A 12,193-nucleotide genomic window follows, 5' to 3' on the forward strand; every position below is an offset into this window, starting at 1 on the left:
TATGTTTTGCATGTCCTAGTAGTGACAAACAGCCTAGTTCATTTTTCACTACTGTGAGGTCTGCTCCTCTAACAGGTTAGCATTGTGAATTTCCTTATACCCTTTTAGGTCGTAATTCCTGATCAGAAAGAAGTAGCTTTGTCATGTTTGGTATGGTTAAAAAGAAAATTATATATCCTCCTTACAGGTGATGTTGGATTTCGCATTACTATTTTGGAACTGCCACTTTTAAAAAGTGGGCATTTCTTTGTGCTTTGCAGCCTGTTTCTAAACCACGTCTGACCTGGGTGACTGCTACACTTTGTACATTGTGCACTGCAGGTCCGAAGACTAACCCTGCCATGATCCCCCTGGGCACTTCAGAGAAGTACTGAGGGCTTAAGTGATTGCTTGGGTCTGGCGTGTTCTCTCTGTGAGTCACGCTGGATAATTGGTGCGCGGCAAGTCACTGAGCGTTCCGTGTCTTTCCCCCTTCCTTGAGACAGGCGAGGGCCGCACTCCGACTTGGCAATGCAGTACCTGGGGAGCACCGCAGCCAGGAGAGAAACCCTCTCAGCATGGACCCCCAACTGCGGCTGCTGAGTGCCAGGATTGTCTTCTGGGTCGGCACACCCACGAAGCAAACACTGGGAGGCAGCACCGTGCTAAAGAAGGACCCATGGAATCTCTGTTCCCTCACTGCCTGCCTTCAACACATTTGTTGGCCTCCCTCACCTACCTGATCCAGAGGGTGGCGGAAGCGTAGTGAACCGGGAGTATTCCATGAGAGTTCCTACTCAGAGAACAGACTTGTGCTACAGTAAAATCTATAAAGGGATCAACTGCAACCATAATGCTGTGCTGCATTCCGGTTTCAGGTCACCATAAAGCATCTAAGAGATGCAAGGGTAGTTTTGTGTGCTTTACGGGCATTTATGATGATGACATGACAAGTACCAAACCAAATGGTATCATTTTACCTGTGCTGTGTTTAGGATAACAAGGGGTATCTTTACATACCAGATCACAGTATCCCATTTAGTAGGCGCATGGGTGATCCTGCGACCTACAATTTTCTCATAAGTGCAATTGTTTCAGTGTGCACAATAAATTACTGTATAAAGTCTAGTAGGAGCACAGGTGTTCCTGGGCCATATGTATCCACTGCATACCATCGGGTACAAGTTGTCTGCAATCCATATGATTGCTTCCAAAGAGAATTTGCATTTTTCTAAAAAGTAATTCTGTTGTATGTTGCTTTGGTCTTGTGATCAGAACAAGTACAATCTGCATCGATTTGCACTACTGGTGTGTTTCTTGTCTTTTTGGTCTAGGTTATGTACAATATACTACATTTTTATACTGTATAACCTTGTGTGGAATCCCTTTTGTGGTGTATGCATTGTGTTACTGTGTGAGTGTGTTGCGCAAATGCTTTACATGGTGACTCTGATGATAAGCATTCCTGCTCTGTGCCAAGCCACCAGAGGGTGAGCACAGGTTATCTGTGGTGTGTAACTTACTTGCCCTTGACTACAGTGGTGGATTCTGCCTGACTTAGGTGCATACTCTGGCCAACCAGAAACCCCATTTCTTTTTTTCTTATATATTTGTTTAATAGATACGCAAGAAAGAACAATTTAAAATGCACAATGTAGCATTACACTTCGGATCACTAGTATAAATGTAATAGTCAGCTTCCCATCTCCGTTTGTCCGCAACAAAAAAAATCAGTGCCAATCCCCTTACACAGATGATCAAATATCACATTTTGAGGGTTCTTTAAAACGTCCAGACGCTGTATCTCATATATTCTACTGTCCAATGTTTAGGTTCAGAAACCCTATTTCTAACACCAAATTTTCCTTCTGTTCCCTTCTCTGTGATTTTATACCCTAGGGTGGGGATCACTAGTCATTCAAACTCTCCTAGAAGGATGTGATTACCCATTACACAGCACCAGCAGTCTTCCTGGATGCTCACAGCCCTCCCTAGGGCCATTGTCCATAGGAAGGGACAGTCACAGGGGAGAATCATATTACTAACTAGGTCACATAATGTACCAGATGTCAGCCTATCATACAAACCCCCTCACTATGCACCACACAATACAGTAGGCTACTAAAGCTCTCATTATGAGTGGCCCTATAATTGCTGTGTTATTTATATAGCGGCTGATAAAATCAACCTCTGTCGAGTCAGAATTAATTGGGTGTGATAAATACCATCCAATTATGAGATTTGAGGGCACCGCATGCAGATTTAGGTGCTTACTGCATCAAAAGCAAATGTTTTCAGTAAGCACGAGACATTTTTCCCCAGATCATTTTCAGCAGATTTGACCTGCCGATATTGATCACAAAACTCACAATCGTGATTTGGTCAGTATAATGAGTTACTTCGTACATCAAAATTAACTGGGGAGCTCATGACAAGGACCTCAGGCTGCTCAAAATATAGTATGTGAAACCTGTTTATTTCTGTGGCCCACTGTGAAAATGAAAGCTCCTTTTTGTGAGCACCTACAGTGCAGTCTTAAGGGTCTTGGAAAGTATAGGCCTCAGCAGCAAAGTGGTTTTCCCATGGGACTGCATGCATGTCCCTGTACCAGTGGTTGAATTGGGTGAGGTCTGTTGCTAATGATGCTCCTAATCTTTTTTAATTACAAAAAAAAACAGTTCTTCTACTTTCTGCTGAAAGACAACCATTTCTGAAAGGTTAATGTTGACCTCGAGGTACCACTGGGCTTCAGGGGTAGGTCGGGGGTCTTCTGTAAAGTGAAGCCAAGAAAGAAGCAGACACCAAAAACAGGAACAAGCCTTCCCTCTGGGGAGCCTGCTACCTGAAATAACTGTAAATCTGTGTAACTGGTTAGTCAGCAAATGTAACGGCTGCTTGGGAGCTGTTATATGGCTTTAATCGATGGAGCTGTTTGAGGCTTAAGTGACAAACATTTATCCTTTTTGAGCGGCAACGAAAAGGTGTAACCAGCTGATTTCTATAGTGCATCCTTTTAATGGAAACTTATAACATAATATTGCACTAGGTGTAGTTTGATTGTGGATTATTTAAAATGTACTTTTTGAAATCACTTGTTTTATCTGAAGCATTACATTGTTTTCCAAATTTTATAGCAGCCAACTGAGTTTTCAATATTTAGAAGATAATGCTTGATTCAGTTGTGTGCAAGTTACCATGACCAAGCTTTAGTAGGCATGACTAGGCCGCCGCCAACTTGCATTCTCCTTCATTCATAATTTGCAGAATGAAAATGTGCTCTTTAGTTTACTTAAAAAAGCTTTTCCACATGCATGTGCCACACTTTTCTTTTCCATTTCAGAAAATCATTTTAAATACAACTTCGGTTACGATCTCTGCTTATAAAGTAATCAATGATGTATTCATTTGCTTTCCTCATGAAGAAGATATGCCCGGGATTTTCTTATCTCTGAAACAATTCAAGGTATTTTGCTACAGACTCTTGTAAAGGCCAGTCATTGCTTTAATGTGTTACTGTATTAATTTATTATGAAATGCACAGCCAGCTACTCTTTTTAATTCTTATTTTGTGTATTAATATGCAGCACAGTAAGTGTTGCTAAATGCCTCTTATTTTATGTGAATATGAATACAGATTAGTGCTTTTACATGTATCTTAATTCATCTAGTCCTGTGATGTCAAAACTCCATTTCAAGTGGCTTCTTTTGCCAAGACTCTATAAAATGTCATGTTTTTGGAAGATGTGCCAGACCTTTTTGCACTTGCTCACTTTACTGACTAGACTGTCTGCTAGTCTATTGTTTTAAAATGAGATTATTTTGCACATTCTATCTGACCATTCTCTGTGTTAGTCTGTTATTTGATTTATACTTTCCACTGAGGCAGACTCGACAATGGTCCGCTTCATACTTCGGACCCGGCTATTTAATTACTTTGGACATAGACTTTATGTTTATCCTCTCACTTTTGCATTATATGATTAATTGTTGTTGCTGATTTGAATAACTATTTGTTTTCTGAAACAATCTTAATTTTGAAAAAACAATTTTGGTTTTGACTTTACTCATGTCTGGTGATGGTTTATACCGAATTGCCTAAGACTTAGTAAGCCTCGGTCCTGCACCCGAACTCTTTACTTATTCATTAATTACACTACCTTATACTGCATCACATAATTTTCAAATAATGATTTGCATATTCACTGTCCTTTCTGTCGCAAGGTCAGACCTCATAGCAATATCAAAAGTCAAAGTCAAAAGTTTTTATTGGTTAAGACTCCGACGGGGATCAACAATGTAAAATGAAATACAATTTCCAGAACTAAACTGTAAAACCAAGTGTATAAATATATAAAACATTTGAATCAATTTCAGAAATGATTTTAAAAAAGTGAATACATTATAACACAAATTCATTTGGGGGACCATATAAAATATAACATTTCATCTGTACTTGTTATCCTGAACTTAAAACAGATATAAAACAATGGTGCACTGTTGAGACTGCAGGGCAAATATAAATTATATGTCTGAAGTCCTGGTTTCCGCCCTGACACAAATCCCACAGTATCAGCGGGTTTTGCAGGCATTAAGAGAAAACAACTAACCTAAGCAACAATATTGTTCCTCTAACGCCATGTTCATAGTAATATAAATATGTTACTGGTCTTCGATGCATCAACCATCGTTCTATGACTATTTGGTTAATCACACCGATATGTACAGTGATTGTACTAGCTAGTTAGTATTTACTAATGTAAAAGGATGCATTTCCTTTTAATTATTTTGACTTGCCCAGATTTTTCATTTAAGATGTGTAATGCTATTTATCTGAAAGTGAAATCCCAACAAAATAAATGAAGATTGTTTTGTACTTTTAACCCATATTTCTGAACCCGTTTCCACACTCAATGATCCCACCCCCAATGCACTCAGAATCACAGTTCCCATAATTTATTCTAAGCACTTCAACTGATGCCTTGTACCCAATCTACTTAGATTGCAGCTCTGCCAAGTGCCACATGTAGGAAAGTACCCCCTTTTTGGCACTGTTACGCACACGTTTTGCCTGCTGTCATTGTGTTTTGACTGTTTTGACTGGGATCCTGCTAACCAGGAACCCAGGGACTGTGCTTTCTCCCTCTAAATTTGGTTGCTTAGGACTTAGCACACCCCATAATTGGCCTACTGAGACTCCCCTATAAGTCCCTAGTATATGGTACTTAGGTACCCAGGGCATTGGGCCATTAGGGGTTCCCCATGGGCTGCAGCATATATTTTGCCACCCGTGGGAGCCCATGCAAAATGTGTCTGCAGGCCTGCTATTGCAGCCTGCGTGAAAAGGTGCTTGCACCCTTTCACTACAGGTCATGGCACCAGGTCACTGTAAGTCACCCCTATGGCAGGCCCTCCTAGCCCAGAGGGTAGGGTGCAGGTACCTGTGTGTAAGGGTACCCCTGCATGAGCAGAGGTGCCCCTATGAACTCCGACTCCATTACTCTGGACTTCGTAAGTGCGGGGAAGCCATTTTACCCGTGTTCTGGAAACAGATGTCCACCTACATAATGGTAACTTCGAACCTGGGCATGTTTGGTATCAAACATGTTGGAATCATACTCTAATACTGTTGCCAGTATTAGCTGCATGATTCCATGCACTCTGGGGCTCTTTTGAGGACCACCAGCATTGCTCCTATCAGTCTTCTGGAGTTATCCGGGCAGCCTGTGCTGCTACCACCCCTCAGACAGGTGTCTGCCCCCCTGCTGCTTGACCAGCTCAAGCAGAGGAAAGCAGAACAAAGGATTTCCTTTGAGGGAGGCAACACCCTCTCCCTTTGGAAATAGGTGTTACATGCCTTGGGGCAGGTAGCCTCCCCACACCACTGGTATGCTTTGAAGGGCACATTTGGTGCCCTCCTTCCATAAACCGGTTTGTACCAGTCCAGGGACCCCTGGTCCCTGCTCTGGCTCGACACTGTCAATGGAAGGGGGAGTGACCACTCCCCTGTCCATCACCACTCCATGATTGGTGCTCAGAGCTCCTCCAGGTGGCCACTTGATTCTTCCATCTTGGATCCAAGGTGGGCAGAGGCCCCTGTGAGCATCTGAGTGGCCAGGTCAGTCAGGTGACGTCACAGCCTCCTCCTGATAGATAGTCACCCTGCTAGGTGACCAATCCCCCTTCCTGTGCTAATTAGGGTATCCCTCTTGGGTGGGTCTTCAGATTTGACATGCAGGATTCCAGCAGGACTCCTCTGCATCGTTTACTTCATCTTCTGGCCACCAAGACTGCAACTGGACCCTCCACGAACCAACAATCTGCAAATGCAGCAACGACTCTGCTCTACAACATTTCCCTGGCTGTGCATCCTCTGAGGGCAGCAAGTCTTTAGCATGCACAAGAAGTAAGAAGAAATCTACCTTGGAGTGAAGGAGTCACTCCCCTGCTTCGCAGGCACCAACTGACACGACGACCGGCTGTGTGGATCCTCTGTCCTCCGGACCTACATGGATCCAGCATCACAGGTGGTGCCTTGGTCCTCTCTACCAGCATTCCAACTTAGGAGACAGTAAGCCCTTGCCTCTCCTTGCAGGACAGTTCCCCGGTGCACCGCCACTCTTGCAGTTACCAAGGCTTGTTTGTTCCTCCTCCAAGGGATCTTCAGGCTCTATGTAGCCCGGCCTCCAGCACTCTTCCCTGCAAAGCACAGTCTCCTGCCTGCTGCTCCAGCGACGTAGGACGCCTCTCCAGGTGTGAGTGGGCCTCACTGTGACTCCTGTGCCTGCTGCTTGTGGGTCGAGTGTGGGGAGTTGCCTCTTCTTCCTGTAACTCTCCCAGATGCTCAGGGTCACCTCGGACTCCCCTGGGCCTTGCTGGTCCTCTTCAGCCCTGCAAAACCTTCTTCTCTGACTCTTGCATTTGCCAAGGCTTTTTGGTGGTTTTTCAGCACCACTGACTGACTGCATCAAGACTGCTGACGCGGGATATCACATGCATCACCTCTAGAACTCCTCTTCTGCTCCTGTGCTGCACTGCTCACTTCCTTCAACTACCATCGACCTGGTCTTGCATCCACAGAAGAGTAGGCAGTGGCCCCTGCCACAGCCGGACACTCCAACTCGAACTGGACTTGGTCCCCTTCTTTTGCAGGTCCTCTTCCACCAGGATCCACCTTTGGTTTCCTCCAGTCTTGTCTGGGTCTTGCACAGAACCTTTCAAAAGTTCTCCTGTGGCTTTGGGGAAAACCAGGTACTCAACTCTTCTCTCCTGGTCGCTGGGGGACACCCTGGTACTTACCTTTTGGGGTTCCTAGTTCCTCCAGCTCCCCTCCACTGACTCCACTTCCTTGGGTGGGAGACTGCTTTTCACATTCCACTTACTGAGTATATGGTTTGGTCTCCCTCTAGGGCCCTCACTATTTACTATTGTTTTTACTATTTGCCATTGCTTTCTACACTAATCACTGACGTCTAATGTGTATATAATATTGTGTTTACTTACCTTCTATTGGAGTACTGCCTATTCAGTATTTTAGTATTTTTGTTACTATAATAAAGTACCTTTATTTTTGTAACACTGTGTGGTTCTTTCATGTGTGTAAGTGCTGTGTGACTGAAGTGGTATTGCGTAAGCTTTGTATATCTCCTAGATAAGTCTTGACTGCTCATCTCAGCTACCTCTAGAGAGCCCTGGCTTCCTAGACATTACCAACACCTCACTAATAGGGGATACCTGTACCTGGTATAAGGTGATAACACCATAGGTGCTCACCACACACCAGGCCAGCTTCCTACACCACGCATCTTGGGTGATAACGAATTTCAAACCATTTTACACATTACCTCATGGCCAATCATTCTTCACACAAAGCAGCTGTGAGCTGACAGCACTGTGGTCTGTCCCCTGGCTACATATAACCAATAAGAAAGCGGGTGTGATGGGGGTGGTCTATGTGGCATATCAAAGCATGGGGTCCAGTGGTTTGGGGGCTGATACTGGGCTGATGAAAACAACAAACAGCACCATCTGCAGTGATGATCCTGCACCGCCTTAGTGGAATATCTGTGCCATAATTTACAATTTCGTCCCCATCTGCTCCCTGTCATCTTCTATATAGTTTCATACACTTTACTGGGCAACCCTCCCAAGAGACATCTTTCAACCCTTATTCTTCTCTGCTCGCATTGAGCCATATGCATGTGCTGAAGCAGATGTCTTAATTAGAAATTATTAGTGAGTGTTTACGTATTTTGAATACTATCTTATACGGAAAACGTAGAGAAAAATAATGTGCATGTTTAAAAATGTTACCTCGAAGAATGGCCACCAGTGTTCACGAATTGTGCTAATTTATGATTAATATTTAAGAAATATTGAAAATGTATTAGATTAATGTAGTAATATGTCATATTCTAGCTTATTAATTGTAGGCCTTAATTTAGCGAGTGTCTTGGCCTAGTTTTTCCAGGCCTTATGCAGAAGCTGTATTTCTTAGCGTTTAATAAAAAATGCTGACAGAGTGAATTAACTGTGAAATGCTCATTGTTTAATAAAATGCTTAACAGAAGCTTTTCCTGAGAACTGACTAACAGGAGACGATGTCTCTAAAATGCATCTACTAGTGTGTAAGAAGTTCTTTCACAGGACGCGAACAATGCAGACACTGACTGGAGAGGAAGATGCAACAAATTTGATACCTGACGAGCCGGATAATGAGAACATCGTAAAGCAGACCAATCAACGACATGTGCAGCATGAAATATTAGAATTCATAGATTTGGTATATGAAAATTATTGGACAGAGTAATAACGTACGATTAATTGACCAATAGAGAATTAGGGGATAGTCTGGGTGACTTTGATATAACAACATGACAGAGGGAAGAGAGAGGAGACCTTATTCTGATTTTGTGATGCGATATTGACTTAAGAAGAGATTTGAGATTCTGTCATTGGGCTCATACTCTGACTGAGAGCCTGATATTTGCTGATTGATTGATGACCTGAGGACGAAGACTGATTCTGCTTGCTGATCCATACCGTGGATAGGAAGATATGACAATATGACTGAATTGCATTTTTATGCCTTTTCTTTCTAGGTACCAACTGCACTGTTTAATAGTTTTCCTAGCTAGATGTTTTCTAAATTTGTGTTCTAAATTGTTTTGCATGAAGCCCCACATGCTGATACTATTCTGGGATAGTTGAGGCTATTCACATGACTGACAAACTGCAGGGACAAATGTCTGACGAGCTATCTCGCTGAATTCTAAGTACGTGATTACTTCATCGCAGCTGACTTTGCTATTGATCTGTACTGTTTAGGTTTGGTTAGATTGCGTTTCTTCCATTGCTTTTGTCAACCAGTATTGTTCTTATATGTATTTCATTTGATCTTGAGATTAATCTACATGACTTTAGCATTGTTAATATAAGGGAAAATAACATTACTAAACTTATCCTAAAGGTGTGGTTATTCTTGGCTGGAAGGCTATGAGGCGTAACAATTACTGACACCATTGATTATTGATATGACTATTGGTTATTGTGAATTGATTATTGTTTCTGTTTTGGAGCTATGGTAAGAACATCCTAAACGAGTCAAAAGGTTCATCGACCTATACGCATCCCCTTGTAAGTTTGCTTCTTAAGGTCCGACGCGCTAACACATGTGACTTAACTCGTTAGCACTCTGACTAGTGTAATGGAGCTCTCTTGTGCACCGGATTGTTGGTACTCAGCTGATGTGTGCCTGCCAGGCAGAGTGACTCAATGGCTATGTATAAACATCAGTGAACCCCAGACCCTGATGATGAACCTGAGCAGCAAGTGAGCTTCAGTGCACTGGAAGCTCGTCGTCAGTATAGCACTGCGGAACAGCCACCTTCTTTTGCAGTCTGAATCCATATTTACATTTCAGGTTTTAATGTTGCGTTTCCGAGTTTTGTGTAGCTTTCTGTGCAATACTTGACTCTTGTGTAATGGGTACTATGAAGCAAGTGGTCTAAATGTCTCTAATATAGCAGTTAAGTTGCCCAAGTCCATGTTTAACTAGTTACGCCAGTCTGGTTTTTTTTTTGTTTACTTTAGAATTCAGGGACATGTAGTTGTGTTTGACCCATTATAAAACCAAGACACTTCCCAGAATTCTAAAGAAAAAACACAGGACTGACCTAACTTGTCACATGTGGATCTGGGAATTTTGGAAGCTATGTCCGGGGTTGCTTGAGATAAGGGATAGGTGAGCATGACTGGGAATGGATGACTCGACACTTATGGCAGTGTAAAACTCACACAGCATGTCCGTGGGTCAGTAAGGTGTTCGGAATATATGTTCATACAGTCCTCAGTCAGCCTCTCAGTGTACAGAGCGAAAAGAAACTCAGAATGTAATCCATGTCAGTGATGCTGTTCATGTTCACATTTCACACTTTATTTTGCATTCTCTGAGAGTATATGCATCATCCATATGTTTGTGTTTTTCCCCATGCAACACATGACTTATGTACTGTGACCTCAATCACTCCTGGGCTTCTAGGTAAGTTATGCATGTGTGTACAAAACGGGGCACAATTGATAGCCCCGGACTTGAGGCTGATGGCTGTGAGTTTCTCAAAGTACCTTTTGCTAGGTCAGGCTACATACTCATCCAATCCGTGGCATCTCTGCAGGTGGCTGTGGTCGCATTTTTGATTAAGTATAATTATTTCACATGAAAGTGTGTCAAGGAGGTATGCAGGTGTTGAAATATTGGCAGTGCCAAAGATGGAAGATTTCAGAAGGATGTACAAAAAAAAAAAGGATGTAAGTGGGTAACCGTGTAAGACTGCAGAGGAAAGTGGTGAGAAGCGGAGACCATGAGTGATTCAGACACTGTGAAAATAAATATCCTCTCCTAATACCCAAATAATGTTTAATTTGCAGTCCAATATTTTCAATCAATCGCAACAAAATGATTGTAGTTACTCATTTTGCTAATACTGCTAGCAAGCACTGGCAATGCCTAAAGGTCTGGCTTATACTTGGGATATGTTCATTGTTGAGCGATACGTCTGGCTGAAACATCAGCCACACTGAGAGACACCCAATTACAGGCCACTGCTTTGATTTACTGGTCCGTAAGTGTCGAACATTTCACACTAAAATGCCAATGACTCACGCACGGAAACCATAAAAATGTCACACATATGCGATCTGCAAACTTGGCAGCTATGAGATTGTGGAACGATTGTAAAGCACAATAGCGGAAACAGGCTAACAGGTGTCGTGCTAGGCTGAAAAGAGAAAGAAATCTTTTTAACACGTATACCGAATATTCGTATTCCAACTTTTTTCATACAACGCAAAATATTAACAGCTTTGTACAGTACCATGCAACTGCGATACTGGTCATTGTCGAGTTACTTTCATTGTTTATTCTAACACACCACCGCTATCATTTTTTCTGTCACGTCAGTTGTAGCTTCAACTTGAAAGGCTATCCTTAAATGGATATTATGAGTAGATGCGAACCGACCAATGGCGTAAACAAGCACGTTAGAAAGTTTAGGGATTTGGTCTAAAAAAAATATAGACTTAAGGAACCTTTATTTACATGTTACTATTCCCTAACGGTTTATCCCCCGTTCAATTTCATGTCCCGTGTTTTCAAACCGCTCTTAAAGTACTGCTGATGTTACGGACATGATGGTCCTCCGCACGCCTGCAGCTGTTAAACTTGACGTGATCAAACTACAATTTATTTACTCACCCGGGGTACGTATGCAACTACTACAGCCAACCACCACTAGTCACCCACTACGTGAACGAACAGCTTCACCCAAAGTTTTAATGGAGTTACTTTAACGTACACCCTCCAGACCACACGCTGTTCAGGCGTGGACGTAGGCGTGGCCTGGATCAGAGGGGTAGCCATGTTAGAACGGGGGCAACGCTATTTTTTTTTTCAGAAGGGAGGGGGTGGTAGGTTGTCCTTTCTCTTCCAGTACCTATTGAACTTCCGGAGCCGCCTACATAAAAGACGTCCGCAACAGATAAAGGAGTTGTTCAGAGTATGCGGCGGCCATCTTTGAACATGTACGGCCGACCATTCGTAGGAGACAAATTTAGGAAACAAAATATTATATACCGCAGTTTTTCTTTTATAAGTAGAAAAACACGTTTTCTGCTCTAAGGAATACATCTTCCTTACTATTTCGAATATATGTGGAAACAC

General features: G+C 42.6%; 1 protein-coding gene across 1 annotated transcript in view; it reads right to left on the reverse strand.

Annotated features, from left to right (window-relative positions):
- The window catches only part of LOC138252981 (ATP synthase subunit C lysine N-methyltransferase-like), a 219,905-nt gene extending 208,059 nt beyond the window's left edge, over positions 1-11,846 (reverse strand). The window contains exon 1 of the mRNA XM_069205791.1: positions 11,729-11,846. The gene's annotated coding sequence lies outside the window, so the exon portion shown is untranslated. The remainder of the gene's footprint in view (positions 1-11,728) is intronic.
- Positions 11,847-12,193: the final 347 nt, after the last annotated feature.

This window comes from Pleurodeles waltl, chromosome 1_1 (assembly GCF_031143425.1).
Source record: "Pleurodeles waltl isolate 20211129_DDA chromosome 1_1, aPleWal1.hap1.20221129, whole genome shotgun sequence".
NCBI lineage: Eukaryota > Metazoa > Chordata > Amphibia > Caudata > Salamandridae > Pleurodeles > Pleurodeles waltl.